Source organism: Suncus etruscus, chromosome 17 (assembly GCF_024139225.1).
Source record: "Suncus etruscus isolate mSunEtr1 chromosome 17, mSunEtr1.pri.cur, whole genome shotgun sequence".
NCBI lineage: Eukaryota > Metazoa > Chordata > Mammalia > Eulipotyphla > Soricidae > Suncus > Suncus etruscus.
This window is the reverse complement of record NC_064864.1, coordinates 76,717,538-76,736,326: the sequence shown is the minus strand read 5'-3', so window position 1 is coordinate 76,736,326 and position 18,789 is coordinate 76,717,538. Positions and strand designations below refer to the sequence as shown.

At 41.0% G+C, this 18,789-nt stretch overlaps 2 non-coding genes across 2 annotated transcripts; one reads left to right on the top strand and one right to left on the bottom strand.

Annotated features, from left to right (window-relative positions):
- Positions 1–9,326: 9,326 nt before the first annotated feature.
- On the bottom strand, positions 9,327–9,433 carry LOC125995298 (U6 spliceosomal RNA). The gene has a single exon (XR_007490844.1). It is a non-coding gene; the product is annotated as a U6 spliceosomal RNA (small nuclear RNA).
- Positions 9,434–16,650: 7,217 nt separating this feature from the next.
- Positions 16,651–16,755, top strand: LOC125995347 (U6 spliceosomal RNA). The gene has a single exon (XR_007490887.1). It is a non-coding gene; the product is annotated as a U6 spliceosomal RNA (small nuclear RNA).
- The last annotated feature ends 2,034 nt before the right edge of the window (positions 16,756–18,789 follow it).

Here is an 18,789-nt window from a genome sequence, read left to right as displayed (position 1 = left end):
AATAAACCCACCACATAAGCTGAATCACTTACTATGTTACATGGCTGTGAAACACATAATAAGTGATTTAAAGAAGCAAGCTCCACTTGCTGAGCAGACTTAGAATTAATATGAACCACTGTGGTGAAGGACCAGTTATACCTCCTTTTCCTGTAAAATACGATGTAAACATGGGGGCATCAAGTATAGGAGGAGAGGATCAAATAATGGATGATATCACAAAATTAGTCCTTCTAAGGAAGTCCCGGACTTTTCCAGCAGGATAGTGGGAAGAAATTTCTCCTGAAAAATCAGATAAGGCTCATTGAAGGGGCTCACTAAAAGGTATTATACACTCTCTTTCTTTTTTAGGAATAGGCAACACTTATATCTAAATCCTACCCTAAAAGGAAAACTGTTCTGAGTCTAGCCTTGATTATAAGAGCAGCTATCAACTCCAAATAAGACACACATGAGCGAGTCTGTTTGTTATGCAAATAAACCCATTCTAGAAGCTCTGACATTTGAGCAATAGAACCTATAGGAGAAAGAGTGGTAGCAAGAATTAAAAACCACACTTTCCAGGTATAAATCTGGTAAAATAGGACTCTTTAAACTGGTTGATAAAAAATTTTTTTAATTTCTGTTCTGCCTTCTGAGTTAAACAGCTGGGACTATTTAAGTTCAGATCACCTTCCAAAATACCAAACAAGTTACTAAGTTCTGAGTTTGGGATCCCCAGAGATGGGCAGACCCAATTTATATCATCTAAAAGTTTTTGGATGTCATTAAGGGTCCTTAGATTTTTTTTCTGATAAATAGAAATCTTTTTTGGGGGGCACACTGAAGTATGCTCCAATACAAATCTCAAGTATTGGAAAGGAGGCAGGGTCTGGATTTTTTCTGTAGCTATAGTTAGCCCAGCACTCTGCAAGCAGTTAATAACAAATTCGTATACACCTTGCAATTCTTTGAATCTCAGCCGAGAATAAAATGTCATCCATGTAATAGATCAAATATACATGGGGAAAGCTTTTGCAGTAAAACCACATCAACAAAATATTGACACATGGGTGAATTTGCCATGCCTTGAGGCAAAACCGTCCATTGAAATCGATGAATAGGGGCCTTGTTATTAAAAGAAGGAACTGAAAAGACAAATCTCTTTCTGTTTTTTGAGTGTATAGAAATATTATAAAAACAATCTTCTATGGGGCCAAAGCGGTGGCACAGTGGTAGGGCATTTGCCTTACATGTGGCTGACCTAGGACGAACCACACATAGTTTGATTCCATGGAGTCCCATATGGTCCCCAAAGCCAGGAGCTATTTCTGAGCACAGAGCCAGGAGTGGCCCAAAAACAAAAACAAAACAAACAAAACAATCTTTTAAATCAATTACTATCAGAGGCCAATCACTTGGAATGGCTGCTGGGGAAGGTAAACCATTCTGCATTTTGCCCATCAAAACCATTTGAGAATTAACAGACCTTAAATAAGTTAAAAGTCTCCAGCTACCTGATGCTTTTTTATAATAAATATTGAAGAATTCCAACTAGAAAATGAGGTTTCAATATGCTCCTGTGTCAACTGTTCATCAACTGAATTTCTAAGTGCCTCTAATTTTGTGCTGTGGATGGGCCACTGGAAGGGGTTCTGGGTGCTTTAACCCAGTGGCCCCAATTAAAAAGGCAAAATCTCTGGATTAACTTACTGGGAATTTTGGAGAGGATTGTGATATTCTGTTCCCCACAGCTTATGCAAATCGTGTCCCCATAGATCCAAGGAAACTAAAGTTACAAATGGCAAAATTACTGCTTGTTGAGTTTCTGGTCCTATGCACTTCAGATATCTAGAGCTCTGTTGAACAAAATTTCTAGGCAAGATGCCTCCTACCCCTTCTAAACTGTATTAGATATCTTGTAGGTCCCAATTTCATTGCCAATCTCAAGGAAATTACAGATACTTCTACCCCACTATCAAACACACTGGAGAATTTTTAGCCCTGAATTTCAAGAGTTAACATTATATTCTCTTCTTTTAATTTTGCCATAAAGGCTATAAATGCATTAGCAGAAGCCTCAGGGTTAGTATTTCCAAAGCCTCTTTGTAGGAGCCCCAACCTTCGGGGACACCATCCAATATGTGGGTTACTGTCTCGGAGGGAATGCGCGAATAAAGACAGATACAGAACAAATAACAGAGACAGACAAAAATGGGATAAGGATTCCATTTATTGAAGCACAAGGCCCAGTTTAAATACCTTTTGTGGGCCGAATTCTGCACATATGCATACAAATGTGGCATAGATACATTGAACAGAAAGGAATACCTAAATAACAGGGCACATCGCAAGTGGGTTGGAATGTACAGATAACAGGACCCATCTCAGGCATGCCAGAATGTACTGATAATGGGAACTTCAGGTAAGTTAGACTCAGTTTCCCAGGGTTAAAATTCTATGCTCCCGTCATCTCTATTCAAGCCTTACTTCTCAGGGCCCCTGCTTTTAGCAAAGTTCTCTGCTTGTTACAAGGGCCTCCGGCATCTCCTCCCTTCTTCTAATATAAAGCAAGATAAAAATAAATATAATTTCCTAACTACAATTGTGAGGCTATATCGTTTAGTAGATATCCTATATCCTAAATAATTCTATATAGTTCTATTTAGTTGGTCAATCATCCTGATCCCGTGCATTCTATAATGTTCTCAGGGTTCAATGTTTTCCTTTGATCTATGAGCTCTAGATTGACCAGCTGCATCCTGTTGAGGTATTCTGAATGACTATCAGGCTTCAGCTTCCCACATCAGGTGTCGCCAGAAGCAGAAGGAAGTCAATGTTCCCATGGCAATACTAAGAAAAGTTTTCCAAACATAGGAATATAGCCAATAAGTTGTTCCTTAACAGAGAAGTCCAGGTGTCCATTTAAGGTCAGTCCACTTTGCATGGCAAGCACAGGATCATCCCATTTAACCTGTTTGTATTAGCTTTAAAACCTTTGTCGTGTGAAGGTCTGGCAGTGCACAGGCTATGTTTGCTGTTTATAAGGAGTTTCACTGAGGTTTATTGCCTACAGAATGCCACTGGCGATTGACGGTACCCAGTTAAGGGGCCCAAAGGAGTCGTATTCCAGGGTCTCATTATAGGTCACTGCACTTCATGCCAATGTGTAGGTTCAGCCTGCATGAATGCTCTAGTCCCAAATACTTTGGGCCTGATTGTGCCTTTTCATACTTAGTCAAGCCTTCTAGCCCTGAGATTCCAGCAGAACCAGTGTGTGGCCCCATCAGAGGATCCCAGAATGGAGATGGGCAACTCTGTTAAGCAAAATGTGAAAAAGAGATTTTGCTTTTAGGATCTTTCTATATTGCCTTTCTCACTGACTTGACCTTGCTAATCTTGGCCCAATGGCTGTGCAATATTCCTTAGAAGGCTGTTTCAAGGGCTCAAGCTGGGGTAGGACACCATGCCAGAATGTCTCCACGGTTGTTCCTGTGTATGGCTTTTTTTCCCCCAGAAAATATCAGCTTTATTCAGCCCTGGTCAACATGTGTGGCCTATCAAAACCTCTTACGCTGAATCCCTATTCAGCCCTGCATTGTACCTTGACTTTCAGTCTCTTTCCTCCTCATGCTTCTCTCTCAATCCATCCTCCAAAATCTTCTAATCCCCCATCCTCCTCCTCAGGCAAACCCTTTGAGACCTCCCCAAGACCCTTCCCAGAAATGGGCAGGACTTACCCTAAGTTAAAGTTATGTAGAAGGGGGTGGGGTGACATCCCTGAATATAAATGAAAGGTAGTAAGCTTTTGTATTCCTGACTCCGCCTTTAGCTAAAGGTGGAACCTGATACTCCCATAACAACAAAGTATAAAGAGTAATATTAACATATCAGCCTTTTCCATAAACATAACTTTTCTGCAAAATACACCTGTAACTTAAAATTTTCTTAATGCTTTTTTAACCAAGCACTATCCTGGAACTTTCTTGTCCCTATATTTCTAATACTATTTAACCTTTTCCCTAGAACTGCCTTGTTCCTATTAACCTTTCCCTAAACACATTACAAGAACATCTATACAGAAAATACATTTTGAAAACAGGCTACTACATCAAAATACAGGGTGAAACATGCAACTGGGAACATTAATTATGAAAAACTATAAAGCTCGTTTAAATCAGCAAGAAAATGACTTAGATCAAAGTTATATGCAGGCGGTTTTAAATCAAACTTTTCAGTTGGGCTTAACTGTTATCTCCCCTCTTTTAAATTTTTATACCACCACCAAATTGTCCAAACATGAATACACGGTGGGCTTTTATCCCATCACCAACACCAATTGTCCAGATGCTGGGCTACTCCTCGGCTGCTCACCACGTGGCTTCACTTCCATGGAGTCCCAGGCTCCGCAGACGGGTCTGGGCAGGGAGCCACGTGCATCTGCCACCTCTGGCCTGATCTTGAAGCTTCCCGCCTCTTTTTTGCACCGCAGGATGGCAGGAGCAGGACCGCAGCAGCCACATCAGGAGAGATGGAGTAGACTCTGATGCTTTTCACTGATCGCAGCTGCTGGTTCTTCTCCCCTCCAGGCGGTTATTTGGAAGCAGGTCTTGCTGTTGCCACCGCAGCAGCTTGTTGGTAGTTTCGTGGAAGCAGGTCTTGCCGCTGCCACTGCAGGTTCTCCACCGGGCTCATCTGGGTGCGTTCAAAGTTCAAAGTGGTTCGAGCTGAAAGTCCGAAATTTCCAAAGTCGAAATCCATGTTCAGGCTGACGGTCATAAATGAGAATTCAGTCCGCTCTCAATACAGTCTTTTTTCTCATTCTTTTCCAATTAGGGCTCTGCATCAATCTCTGAGAAGTCTAAGGATTTTTGGAAATTAGACTTCTTGCAACAAAGTCTCAGTCCTGGGCCTGCAATGGGGGTGACCCAATTTTTCACCTCCCCTCCGTTACTGGCCCTTCTGCCCCTAGAAGGGGACTCAGCCATCTTTAAATGTGGCTCCACGTGGCCCAAAGCTTCGGGCTCACTCCAGCTGAAAAGAGCCAAAATGAAACACATGAACAAAAATCTCACCATGATTGTCCTCTTTGGTCCAGGATTGAAATCCAATTTCAGGCGCCAGAATGTTGCATAATAGCCCTTTGGATGGGCTGGATGGAGGTGTATGGAGAGATGGAGGAATGAGAGGCCTTTCTCCACCAGCCCAGGACCACGTGTCTCCCACCCCCTCCAGCCGGCAGGCCTGAGGTTTCATGGCAGCAGCGAGGAAATCCACAGACAGGTTTCAGGAGATATCTTTATTCATGGCCCTAGCCACCACATTTGTGGCCTATAATCTTAAACCTATTTAAGCATACTCTCCTCAGCTTGCCCTGCATCTTAGCTTCTTTCAGCCATCTCTCTTCCTGCTCCCTCTATCCTCCAAAATCTTCTCCCCCATCTGTGTATGGCTTTATGGTTGATTACACAATGATGTTCACAGTCTCACAAGAATCCACAGGGAAGCCTCTGTCCTGTAAGTCTAAGCAATGATTGCCAGCAATTCATCTATTTGATGCTTAATAAAATCAGTCAGTTTTTTTAAAAGCCCAAGGCCCAAACAGATTACCAATAGGATGCCAATAATGGGGCCAAGGAAGCAAGGCAAAAGGGTGGTTAACCAACCAAACAGGTTCCATTCTCCTCCATCTTGTTTAATATTCATAGCCAGGTGATGTAATTTATCAATCTTATCCAGAATTTCCTGGCTATTATGAGAAATGTTAAAGCAAAAGAAGCCTTTCATTTTTTTTTTACAGTATTACAATAGAATCATGGACAAAAGCACAATTGATGGTTTCATCTTCATGGCAAAAGTGTCCTTTACAATCTCTTTCCAAGGTAGTCCTTCATTCTGTGCTCCCTGGAGATGCTTGTTACTTAGTGTTGTCATCTGGAATTATTTGCCTGCAGATGCATCCTTTGGAAGTCTCTTTAGGGAGTAAGTGGTCTCTTTACGTTCTGTGGAAGGAACAGAAGGGGAACTCTCAGGGTTTGTTGTGGCCCTGGAACCAGTTTGGTTACTTTGTTTTATAAGACTTCCCAGGAGCCAGCATGTGTAGCTCCTTCTTTCTCTTTATTAATTAATATCTTTATTTAAACACCTTGATTACAAACATGATTGTGGTTAGGTTTCAGTTATGTAAAGAACACCCCCCTTCACCAATGCAACATTCCCCTCACCAACGTCCCAAATCTCCCTCCTCCTCACACCACCCAAGCCTGTACTCTAAACATGCTTTCCACTTCCCTCATTCATTCACATAGTTATGATAGTTCTCAGTGTAGTTATTTCTCTAACTGCACTCACCACTCTTTGTGGTGAGCTTCATGTTGTGAGCTGGACTTTCTAGCCTCCTCTCTTTGTCTCTAAGGATTATTGTAAAAATGTGTTTTATTTTTCTTAAAACTCATAGATGAGTAAGACTATTTTGTGTCTATCTCTCTCCCTCTGACTTATTTCACTCAGCATAATAGATTCTATGTACTTCCATGTATAGTAACATTTCATGACTTCATCTCTCCTGACGGCTGCATAATATTCCATTGTGTATATGTACCATAGTTTCTTTAGCCATTCATCTGTTGAAGGGAATCTTGGTTGTTTCCAGAGTCTGGCTATTATAAATAGTGCTGCAAAGGATATAGGTGTGAGGAAGGGATTTTTGTATTGTATTTTTGTGTTCGAAGGGTATATTCCTAGGAGTGGTATAGCTAGATCGTATGGAAGCTCAAGTTCCAGTTTTTGGAGGAATCTCTATATCACTGTCCTTAAAGGTTGGACTAGATGGCATTCCCACCAACAGTGGATAAGAGTTCCTTTCTCTCCACATCCCCACCAGCACTGCTTGTTCTCATTCTTTGTGATGTGTGCCAATCTCTGTGGTGTGAGATGGTACCTCATAATTGTTTTGATTTGCATCTTCCTGATGATTAGTGATGTGGAGCATTTTTTCATGTGCCTTTTGGCCATTTGTATTTCTTTTTTGTCAATGTGTCTATTTCTTCTCCCCAGTTTTTGATGGGATTAGATGTTTATTGTTCCAAATAAATTTCAAAAGTGTTTGATCCACCAAAGAGCTTCTGGAAACAATAGATTCATATAGCAATGTGGCAGGCTAAAAAATTAATATACAGAAATCAATGGCCTTTTTATACACTAATAATGATAGGGACATTAAAAAGGCAATTCCATTCACATTGGTGCCACACAAACTGAAATTTCTTGGAGTCAATTTGACCAAAGACATGAAGGACATATACAAAGAAAACTATGAAACCCTGCTCCAAGAACTAAGAAAGGACACAAGAAAATGGAAATACATACCCTGCTCATGGATTGGCAGGATTAACATAATTAAAATGGCAATACTCCCCAAAACATTATACAGATTTAATGCAATCCCATGACATTTTTCAAAGAAGCTTCTTCTTTTATGTCAAAAATGCACACAGATCCAGGGCCCCAGGTAAGTACTAGGTCTTGGTCTTGCCATTGGCCAAGTTAATGAATCTTTCCACAGTGCCAAGGTGCACTGATTTTAGTTGAAGGATACCACAGTCTGTCAGCTGCTGAGTGACCAGGCTGATCAAGTTGTGAAAATTTAATGACAAACAAGGCATGCGGCAGCACATTTTTTGGCTATCCTTTTTTGGCATATGATTGTTCCCTAATCATGTAAGGTTTTTAAATGAGAACTATTTTAGTTGAGTTAAAAACTGAAATCTCAAAAATGAATAAGGCTTTGAAAATTGTATTTTATCATGAAAGGTAGAGATACCAAATAAACAGACATTTCAAACAAAACCAAACAGGATTGAGCAAAACTTCTCAGCACTACTGAAACTAAACAGACACCTAGATGGCCACCATAATTATATTTAAACACATTAACAAAAGGATTGGGCCGGAGAGATAGCATGGAGGTAAGGCATTTGCCTTGCATGCAGAAGGTCGGTGGTTCGAATCCCAGCATCCCATAGGGTCCCCTGAGCCTACCAGGAGCGATTTCTGAGCGTAGAGCACCGCCAGGTGTGAACCAAAAACAAAACATAAAAACAAAAGGATTAGCACATTAACAAAAGAATCAATCCAAAACTTACATTAGAAAAATTGACCTGGGTAAGATAGGACAAGCGCTTTTAAATATATAGCCAGCGTGTTTGTAGGAAAATTTTAGTTTGTAGGAAATATCTTCCAGCTTCTAAAAGTAGTTAATGTAGATGGAGTGGAGCTTTGCTGAAATAAAAGCTTCAAGGTTTAGATTTAGCACAAAGCATTTTCAAAACAATCCTAATTTTGACACGTTTGTGTCTGTGTGAATTTAAAACTCCAAAAAGTTTTTCTTTTACTAATAATCTGTTATTACAAGTGACAGAATTATGACCTTGCTTTAAAATTTCTGAGAGGCTTGGACAAAAGGAGTCCAGTGCTCTTATCTCAACTCTCCCTCTAGAGAATCTTTTAACACTTACAGACCTGAACTCAGAGAATTCCCCAAATCCCAGTGTCTTTTTTGTTTTGTTTTGTTTTGTTTTTGTTTTTTTGAGCCCCACCCGTTTGATGCTCAGGAGTCCTGGCACCTTACCTCTAGCGCCACCTCACTGGCCCCTCAGTGTCTTAATAATTATTTTATACCACCCAATGCCCAAAGCTTAATTACACAAATGCCTTCAGAAAAGGTACACTCGTGCCACATGATTCACTTCGCAAACTTCACAATCATTCGAGAACTCTTATCATGCACACCAAAAACCTGACAATAATTCTTATTATAAATTCCTCATGAACACTGAGTTGCTGAATCTTTAATGCTACCCCCGCTGCTCTCTGCCATCTCTAGCAGAGCAATCAAACTTGTAACTACAAAGACACACACACAGCCTAGTAAGTACTATTTCTGCTGAACTCAAGCCAAATTCCACCAACTTTAAGGGAGAAGTGACATTCTTTTCAGAAATTATGTTTTAACTACACAGAACACAAAACCACAGACAGGCAGACATACAAGGACCCATATTCAAGGAAAAAACACATTCAAGTAACAAAACAAAACCAGACAATTGACACTCTTGAACATTTCATGTTACAAAATAACATATTAGGCTCACTTTTTCCCCAAATACTGTAAGACATGACAGTAAAATTAACAACGAATATGCTGCTTTCAGCAGTGGGGAGCAACTTTAGGACCCTGAGGGTCAACAGGGGCATCCTAAGAAATCTTCCATGTCTTTCAGCAAGAAGGTGTCCTGAGACCCTTGAGAAGAAAGTTCTTCTGTATATTTCTTTCTTTTTTTTTTTTTTTAAATATGGAACGCTTCACGAATTTGCGTGTCATCCTTGCGCAGGGGCCATGCTAATCTTCTCTGTATCATTCCAATTTTAGTATATGTGCTGCCGAAGCGAGTACTCTTCTGTATCCTTCAATGGGAGGTGTCTCAATGTAGGTGTACCTATTTGAGACCCTGGTTTTAGGTGTAGCTTCCTGAGACCCACCCATTTCTGGGAGGGGTCTTGGGAACCGGATATTAGGTGTAACCTTACCTGCAAGACCCCTCCCATTCCGGGGAGTGGTCTTGGAATAGGTAGATAAACCCTGGAGCCTTGGGATTGGGGGCTCTGGCCTGCTAAGCTCTCTGGCTTTAGGTTTTTTGCCTCTTTTGGTCTTGGACCAGGATGGAGGCCAAAGGAAGATGGCTGAATTATAAGATGCAGGGCTAAGAATGGCCGAATGCTTGAAAGGTTATGAGATAGGCCACACACCTGTGGTGATCAGGGCATGAATAAAAATGATGCTTCCTAATGCCTGCCTGTGAGTGAGTTTAATTCCGGCTTTCACCTGGGCCTGGGACCCACCGGCTGGATGGGGTTGTGGAGCCACGAGGCCTGGGATGCCATCCATCGCCATCCAGCACCATCGTTAATTATTTAATACAACATCTCAAGACTCTTTTCAATAACTAAAATACTACCAGACATATTGGCTTATTTACTGGCTTTATTCACAGGCTCTCTTTATCACCAGACTTTTCCACAGTCTTTTTCACCGGCCTTTTTCACAGTCTCTTTATTCTTTTTCACCAGCCACCTATAGGGTCCTATTTTCACCAGCCACCTATATGGGCTCTATATACACCAGCCTGTTCTACAGGCTTTTTTTTCCTCACCTGCCTGATGGGTAGGGGATTCCTGATAGGACTCGAAGATTAATTTACAACTTCTCTATCTCAGAGTCTTCTTACACACTACTTCACTGCTGAACGTGGCCACAGTCACCTTTCATGGGGGCTCGTTGCAGTCTCCTCCTGTCTTTAGAACTGACATAGGGGCCTCTACCTGCAGGAACACCACCGTTGGAGGGAGCACGTGAATAAAGACAGACACACACAGAACAAATAACACAGAGACAAACAAGAATGGGAGAAGGATTCCATTTATTGAAGCACAAGGCCCAGCTTAAATGCCTTTTGCAGGCCAGATTCTGCACATATGCTACAAATATGGCATAGATACATTGAACAGACAGGGATACCTAGATAACAAGGCACATCGCAAGTGGGTCGGAATGTACAGATAATGGGACCCATCTCTGGCAGACTGAAGTGTACTGATAATGGGACCCATCTCAGGCAGGCCGGAATGTACTGATAATAACTTCAGATAAGTTAGACTCAGTTTCCCAGGGTTAAAATTCTATGCTCTCATTGTCTTTGTTCAAGCCTTACTTCTCAGGGCTCCCTGCTTTTAGCAAAGTTCTCTGCTTGTTACAGGGCCTGTGTTTAGCAAAGTTCTCTGCTTGTTACAAGGGCCCCTGGAGCCTCCTTCCCCTGCTGTGCTCTGATTTCCCAGGCATAACATGAGAAAGCAATATCTTAGCTATGTTTCACCTTTCTTAAATGTGCAGATGGTCGGTACTGAGACAATACCTATTATTTCCCCTATTCCCCAGGTGAATTACTATTCTATTAAGCATTGAGCTTCTTCTTCCTACAATAATACCCACTGTTCCTTGTGGCAGAGGCCCTGTTATGTCGACCTAACCTTCTAAGGGCATTGAGATGGCCAGATGGCCAATTCTCCCGTACATGGAATGTCTAAGCTGCAGCTGCCTGCAGTGTCAGGCTTTGAGGGTTTTAAATGTGTGGAGTTCCCTTGGTTTGGACTGGGAAGCTGAATAATTGATGATAAAGTACCCTGAGTTTGAGGGGCCAAGGGCTGTCCCCATACCCCATCTCCTAAGACAGGTTGAGTTAGTTCTGGTTTCAAAGGGGCATATCCCTGAGCTGGTGTAAAAAGAGGTTGTGCTCTGCATTGGTTTTTTGTTTGTTTGTTTGTTTGTTTGTTTGTTTTTGTTTTTGGGCCACACCCGGCATTGCTCAGGGGTTACTCCTGGCTGTCTGCTCAGAAATAGCTCCTGGCAGGCACGGGGGACCATATGGGACACCGGGATTCGAACCAACCACCTTTGGTCCTGGATCGGCTGCTTGCAAGGCAAACACTGCTGTGCTATCTCTCCGGGACCTCTGCATTGGTTTTTTAAAATGTCCCCTTTTTCCACAGGCATTTTGCCTGCCCACGTGAGTTAGGTTTCGAACCCTTTCCCCATTTGCCAACTCGACTTTGGGGAGCTGATCTGCAATCTCTAGACTAGTGAGCTTCCTTATCACACTTTGGACACAGTCCAGGTACTCTGTGTGAAGACCAGAAGTCTGATTCCCTGGAGTCTGCATTTGAATAGCATATGCTGTTAAGGGTACTGCGGCATGAGATGTAGTCAAGCCACTGATCTGATTTCCCGGAATCTGCACCTGTATTAAAGGTGCAGCTATGGGGGGTGACAGAAGTTAAGTGAAGGTTAAAGGTACAGAGGCAGAATGTCCAGAAGGATAATGATTAAAACCTGTGGGGGTGGGGTATATGGTGTGGGATTATTATAACACATTTCTGCAAGCATGTAGGTACCCCATTACATCTTCATTTTCTCTTAGAGGGTATAATATTGCCTGACACTGACCATTAGCATTATCGATTACTAAAGTTTTTATTAGATGTTATCTGGCATCTATATATTCCACCTGCCTTTCAGCTGCATTTTACAATCTGCCTAGAAAATCTGCATGTGACTCTGTAGCCCCCTAAACAATCTTGGCACAACTACTGATATACTCAGCTTCAGAGTCAACCTTTTTCCAAGCCTCTAAAGAAAGATCCCTAATCATTCTTAAAATAGCACGTGACAATCTAGCCTGCTTATCCACATCTCTGAATTCCCCTTCTCCTACAAGTGCATCATAATTCAATTGAATCCCTGCAACTATCTTTCCAGAGTAATCTAGTTTTTTTTGAGTCTGTTCCAAGCCAGTTTATGTAAATACATTTCTTTTTTTTGGGGGGGTTTTTTTTTGGTTTTTTTTTTTTTGTTTTTTTGTTTTTTGGGCCACACCCTGTGACGCTCAGGGGTTACTCCTGGCTATGCACTCAGAAGTTGCTCCTGGCTTCTTGGGGGACCATATGGGACGCCGGGGGATCGAACCGCGGTCCGTCCTAGGCTAGTGCAGGCAAGGCAGGCACCTTACCTCCAGCGCCACCGCCCGGCCCGTAAATACATTTCTATTGTAAATATTGAGATGGGTTAGACAGATCTTCACCCCACATTTATAATCTCTGTGGATCCAGTTTTCATCATTACTCCAGATACCCAGGTGTTTAATACAATAAGGAGCAAGAGTACCATATCGAGTTATGCTTTCTTAAACTGACTAAGATTGTGTGTACTAAAACCTTCATAGGTTAGGCCATTTCATCCCCTTGGTTGGGAAAATATATTCCTGAGCCTATCTCATTACCAATTCCTTGCAGAACTGGTCCCTGAGGTTGGATATTTTTCTGACGGTATGTTTCAGACACTGTATTAATTCTGACCTCTCTAAGAACTAGTCGCTCAGGAAAAGTTGCTTCCAAGTCTATATTCACACCAATCTCTCTTACAAGCCGTTTTGGGGAACATGGTGAGTTTAACCACTTTCCCTGGAAGTGTGTAGGATCTGTACCACACTCCCTAGAAGTTTGTGATGAAGGGAGTATGGCTGATAGGTTTACAGATCTTCCCTCTTCCCCCAGCTAATTGGGCTAGTTTCTTGCACACAATCAGCATTTTCAGGCAAAACATTCGGATGGTTCTCCATATTTTCCATAGGCCGTTCCTGACCCATGCTAGCTGTTTGAACTAGGGGTTTTCTTGCCCTTAGCCTGGCAGTGTAGGACCAGTTTCATTGTTTCTATTTTGACCACGTGTTGTAACGGTGTAATGGTGTAATGGTGTAACATTACCTTAACTCCAGTCTGCATACCACCTCTAAGAAGCAACAGGATGAAGCTCCAGGAACGAAAGACAGTGCCCTACTCTTCCGTCCTCGCCTTTTAGCGATGGAAAAACGGCACACCTAGAAGGAGGGATTATCCAGTTTCACTGCCAATCAGAGGTGCTGCATTCATAGAATAATAGCTAGCGAGAAACCACGTGGGAGTTGATTGACATAGAGATAGACAAACCCTGTAATCCCACAAATCCAATATTAAAAGGCATTCCCTAAGGTGGCACATATGCAATCAAGAAATCCTAAAATGGGGCCGGAATGGTGGCGCTAGTGGTAAGGCGTCTGCCTTGCAAACACTAACCTAGGACAGACCACGGTTTGACACCCCTGTTTTCCATATGGAGACATGAGCAAATTCTGAGCGCGTAGCCAGAAGTAACGTCACTGATGTGGTCGGGGAAAAAAAAAAGAAAAAACAAATCCTAACATTTGTGTCTGCTGCCCCCTACTGACTATAAATTAAGAGAGCCTCGGTTTATCTTGGGGATAATGGCTTTGAAAGGGAATCTGATGATGTTGAGATGGCCCCATCAGAAAGCAGATCTGTAGAATTATCACCCACCCAATCTCCACCTCAGTCTTTTAGAGAGAGTAGCACAAACTCGCCTCCCCACGATTTCCCCAAGCAATAGTTCTTAGGGAAATTAGTACTAACTCAGTCTCAGAAATGATTTCTTGAGGGATCTGCCCCTGCTGTGAGATTACCAACTAGGAGAGTCTGAGGGGACCTGTCACCTTTGTGTGTTTCTTTACACTCCTGTCTCCTGAAACTCTCCTGAGAGGACCAAGAAAGGCCCAGCAAAAACTGTCCCCTAGAGGCTCCAGAAGAGCACGGCCACTCAGCTTTATTTCAGGGCCTCATGCTCTTTCTAACTCATGAACCCCACCATAACACACAGAAAAAAAAATCACACTACAAGCGTGACAAAGGGGAAACCTCACAGGCAACACCATGCACAGAAAATGAAGAAGATAGTTGTGATGACCAAAAAAATACCAACCATCTGATTAATCTCTCAGATAAGGAGTTTAGAATAAAAATATGGAGGATCTGGCGCTAGAGGTAAGGTGTCTGCCTTGCAAGCACTAGCCAAGGAAGGACCGCGGTTCGATCCCCTGGCGTCCCATATGGTCCTCCCAAGCCAGGGGCGATTTCTGAGTACTTAGCCAGGAGTAACCGCTGAGCATCAAATGGGTGTTGTCCAAAAAAAAAAAAAAAAAAAAAAAAAACAAAAAGAAAAAGAAATATGGAGGATCCTCATGGAAATCAAAGGAAACATAACTCTAGCTGAAAAGAACACAAAGACAAAAATCAGAAAACTCTAAACTGAAATAACAGATCTGAAAAACAAAGTAGCTCAACTGAAAAACTCCATAGAAAACCTCTCCAGCAGGGTAACACCATCTGAGGACAGAAACAGTGAACAGAAAGATGAAATGAAGAACAATTCCATAAAGCAGAAGAGATTGAAAAAGAACCTTAAGGCAAATGATCATACAATGGAAAAACTATTCAAAGAATGTGAACAGATGAAAATGAAGTCTTTGATAAACTCAATAGAAACAGCATAAGAATCATTGGAGTCCCAGAGGCCCAGGAATGGGTTCCCCAGGAAGAACCAACAAAGGCATTATCACAGAGAAACTCCCAGAGCTAAAGACCGCATGCAATCAAATCCCGCATGCCCGAAGAGTACCAGCTAAAAGAGACCCAAAGAAAAACACCCCAAGACACATCCTAGTCATAATGACGAATCCTACAGATAGAGATAGAATACTGAAATCAGCAAGATCAAAAAGGGAAATTACATTCAAAGGAGCAGTCTTTAGATTTACATGTCACAAGAAACTCTCAAGACCAGGAGACATGGGTGGGATATTGTGACACGACTGAATGAAATGGATGCTTCACCTAGAATACTGCATCCAGCCTGACTCACCTTCAGGTTTAAAGGAAGGATACATAGTTTCATGGATAAGCAACAGCTCAGAAACTTTAAAGATAAAAACCAGCCTTAAAGAAAAACCTGAAAGGTCTACTTTAAGACAAGACAGACCAACAGACACACCAAACTTATACACAAAGATGATATTAAATCCCATGACAATCATCTCCCTCAATGTCAATGAACTAAATGCACCAGTTAAGAGACACAGAGTGACTAAATGGATCAAAAAGATAAATCCAACCTTCTGCTGCCTACAAGAAACACACCTGAATAGTGAGAACAAACATAGACTCAAAATCAAAGGCTTGAGGAAAATCATCCAAGCAAACAGCACCCTTAAAAAGCTGGGGTGGCCATATTAATATCAGATGACACAAACTTTAGACTCAGAAAAGTTGTAAGGGACAAAGATGGACACTTCATACTAATAAAGAGATATGTGCAACAGGAAAAAATTACAGTATTGAACATATACACACCCAATGGAGACCAGAAAAATATCTAATACAGTTATTGACAAATTTTAAAGAGGATATCAATAGTAACACAATAATTATGGGAGACATCAACACGGCCCTGTCAACACTTGATAGGTCAACCACACTGAAACCCAACAAAAAATATACTAGCCCTGAAAAGAGAAGTGGAAGAAAGAAGACTAGTAGATATATATAGGGCACTCCATATTGAATACACATTCTTCTTCAATGTGCATGAGTAATTCTCCAGGATAGACCACATGCTGTCACATAAAACATACCTCCATAAAATCAAGATAAAAATTTTGCAGGCTACCTTTGCTAATCACAAGGCTCTGAAATAAGATGTGAACTAAAAAGGGACACAGAAGAACTTTAACAACTGAAAATTAATCAGCCTTCTATTGAACCAGTGGTTCCAAGATGAAATCAAAGAGGAAATCAAAACTTTCCTGGAAACAAATGACAAATGACAAACTATCAGAATCAGTGGGACACAGCAAAAACGGTTCTGAGAGGAAAGTTTATAGCTTTGCAAGCACACATCAGGAAGTAAGAAGGGGCCTACCTGAATAGCTTACTGACACAATTTATAAAATTAGAAAATGATCAACAAAAGAAACCAAAAACAGGGAGACCGAAGGAAATAACAAAGCTTAGAACAGAAATCAATAAAGTGGAAACCCGAAAAACAATTCGAAAGATCAATGAAAGCAGAAGTTTGGTTCTTTGAAAAAATAAACAAGATTGATAGACCATTTGCAAAACTCACAAAGAGAGAGAAACTTGATAACCAGTATTAGAAATGAAAAGGGGAAATTGTGTTCGCTTCGGCAGCAATATACTAAAATTGGAACGATACAGAGAAGATTAGCATGGCCCCTACACAAGGATGACACACAAATTCGTAAAGTGTTCCATATTATAAAAAAGGGGGGGTAGTCATTACAGATATTTCAGAAATTCAAAGGGTAATTAGAGACTAATTTGAGAAACTCTATGACACCGAACATGAGAACCTAAGAGAAATGAATAAACTCTAGGACTCTTATAACCTTCCATGGTTGAATAAGGTGGATGTAGCATATCTAAAGACCCCCATCACTATTGAGAAATTAAAATGGCAATAAAATGTCTTCCCAAAAACAAAAGCTAGGGCCCAGATGAATTCACTAATGAATTCTTTCAAACCTTTCAAGAGGAACTACTAACAATCCTGGCCAGGCTCTTTCATGAAATTGAAAAAACAGGAACTCTTCCAAATAGCTTTTATGAAGCCAACATTACTTTGATACCAAAACCAGACAGAGATGCTGCCAAAAAAGAAAATTACAGACTAATATCGCTGATGAATATAGATGCAAAGGTCCTCAAAAAATCTTAGCAAATATAATCAAATGCCTCTTCAAAATCATTCACTACGATCAAGTAGGTTTCATCCCAGGAATGCAAGGATGGTTTAACATCCGTAAATCTATCAACATCATACACAACATCAACAACAAGAAAAATAAAAAAATCACATGATCATATCAATAGATGCAGAGAAACCATTTGATAAGGTCCAACACCCATTCTTGATAAAAACTCTCAGCAAGATGGGAATGAAAGGAACCTTTCTCAATATAGTAAAGGCCATCTACCACAAACCAGTGGCAAATATTATCCTCAATGGAGAAAAACTAAAAGCCTTCCCTCTAAATTCTGGCACAAGACAAGGATGTCCTCTCTCACCACTCCTACTTGCTATAACTATTAGGTAAGAAAAAGATATCAAGGGCATCCAGATAGGAAAAGAAGTAGCCAGGCTCTCATTGTTTGCAGATGACATGATACTCTACTTAGAAAACCCTAAAGACTCTACCAAAAATCTTCTAGAAACAATAAATTCATATAGCAAGGTGGCAGGCTACAAAATTAACACACAAAAATTAATGGCCTTTTTATACACCAATAATGATAGGGAAGAAATGGACATTAATAAAACAACCCCATTAACATTAGTGTCACACAAACTCAAATATCTTGGAGTCAACTTGACCAAAGACTTGAAGAACCTATACAAAGAAAACTATAAAGCACTGCTCCAAGAAATAAGATAGGACATTCGGGAATGGAAACACATACCCTGCTCATGGTTTGGCAGGATTAACATCATTAAAATGCCAATACTCCTCAAAACATTGCACACATTTAATGTGATCCCTCTAAAGATACCCATGACATTCTTCAAAGAAGTCGATCAAACACTTCTGAAATTTATTTGGAACAATAAACACCCTAGAATAGCTAAAGCACTCCTTGGGGAAAGGAATATGGGAGGCATTACTTTCCCCAACTTTAAACTGTATTATAAAGTAATAGTTATCAAAACAGCATGGTGTTGGAATAAAGACAGAACCTTGGATCAGTGGAATAGGCTTGAGTAATCAGAGAATGTTCCCCAGGCATACAATCACCCAATTTTTTATAAAGGAGCAAGAAATCCTAAATGGAGCAAGGAAAGCCTCATCAGCAAGTGGTGTTGGCACAACTGGCTAGGCACTTTCAAAAAAGCGAACTCAGTCCCGCAGCTAACACCATGTACGAAGATAAATCCAAATGGATTAAATACCTTGATATCAGACCTGAAACCATAAGGTATATAAAAAACACGTAGGTAAAACACTCCATTACATTGAGACTAAAGACATCTTTAAGGAGGAAACACCACTCTCCAAACAAGTGGAAGCAGAGATAAACAGATGAGAATACATTAAGCTGAGAAGCTTCTGCACCTCATAGAAATAGTGCCCAGGATACAAGAGCCACCCACTGAGTGGGAGAAACTATTCACCTAATACCCATCAGATAAGGGGCTAATATTCAAACTATACAAGGCACTGATGGAACTTTACAAGGAAAAAAATAACATCTAATCCCATTAAAAATGGGGAGTAGAAATGAACAAATTGACAAAGA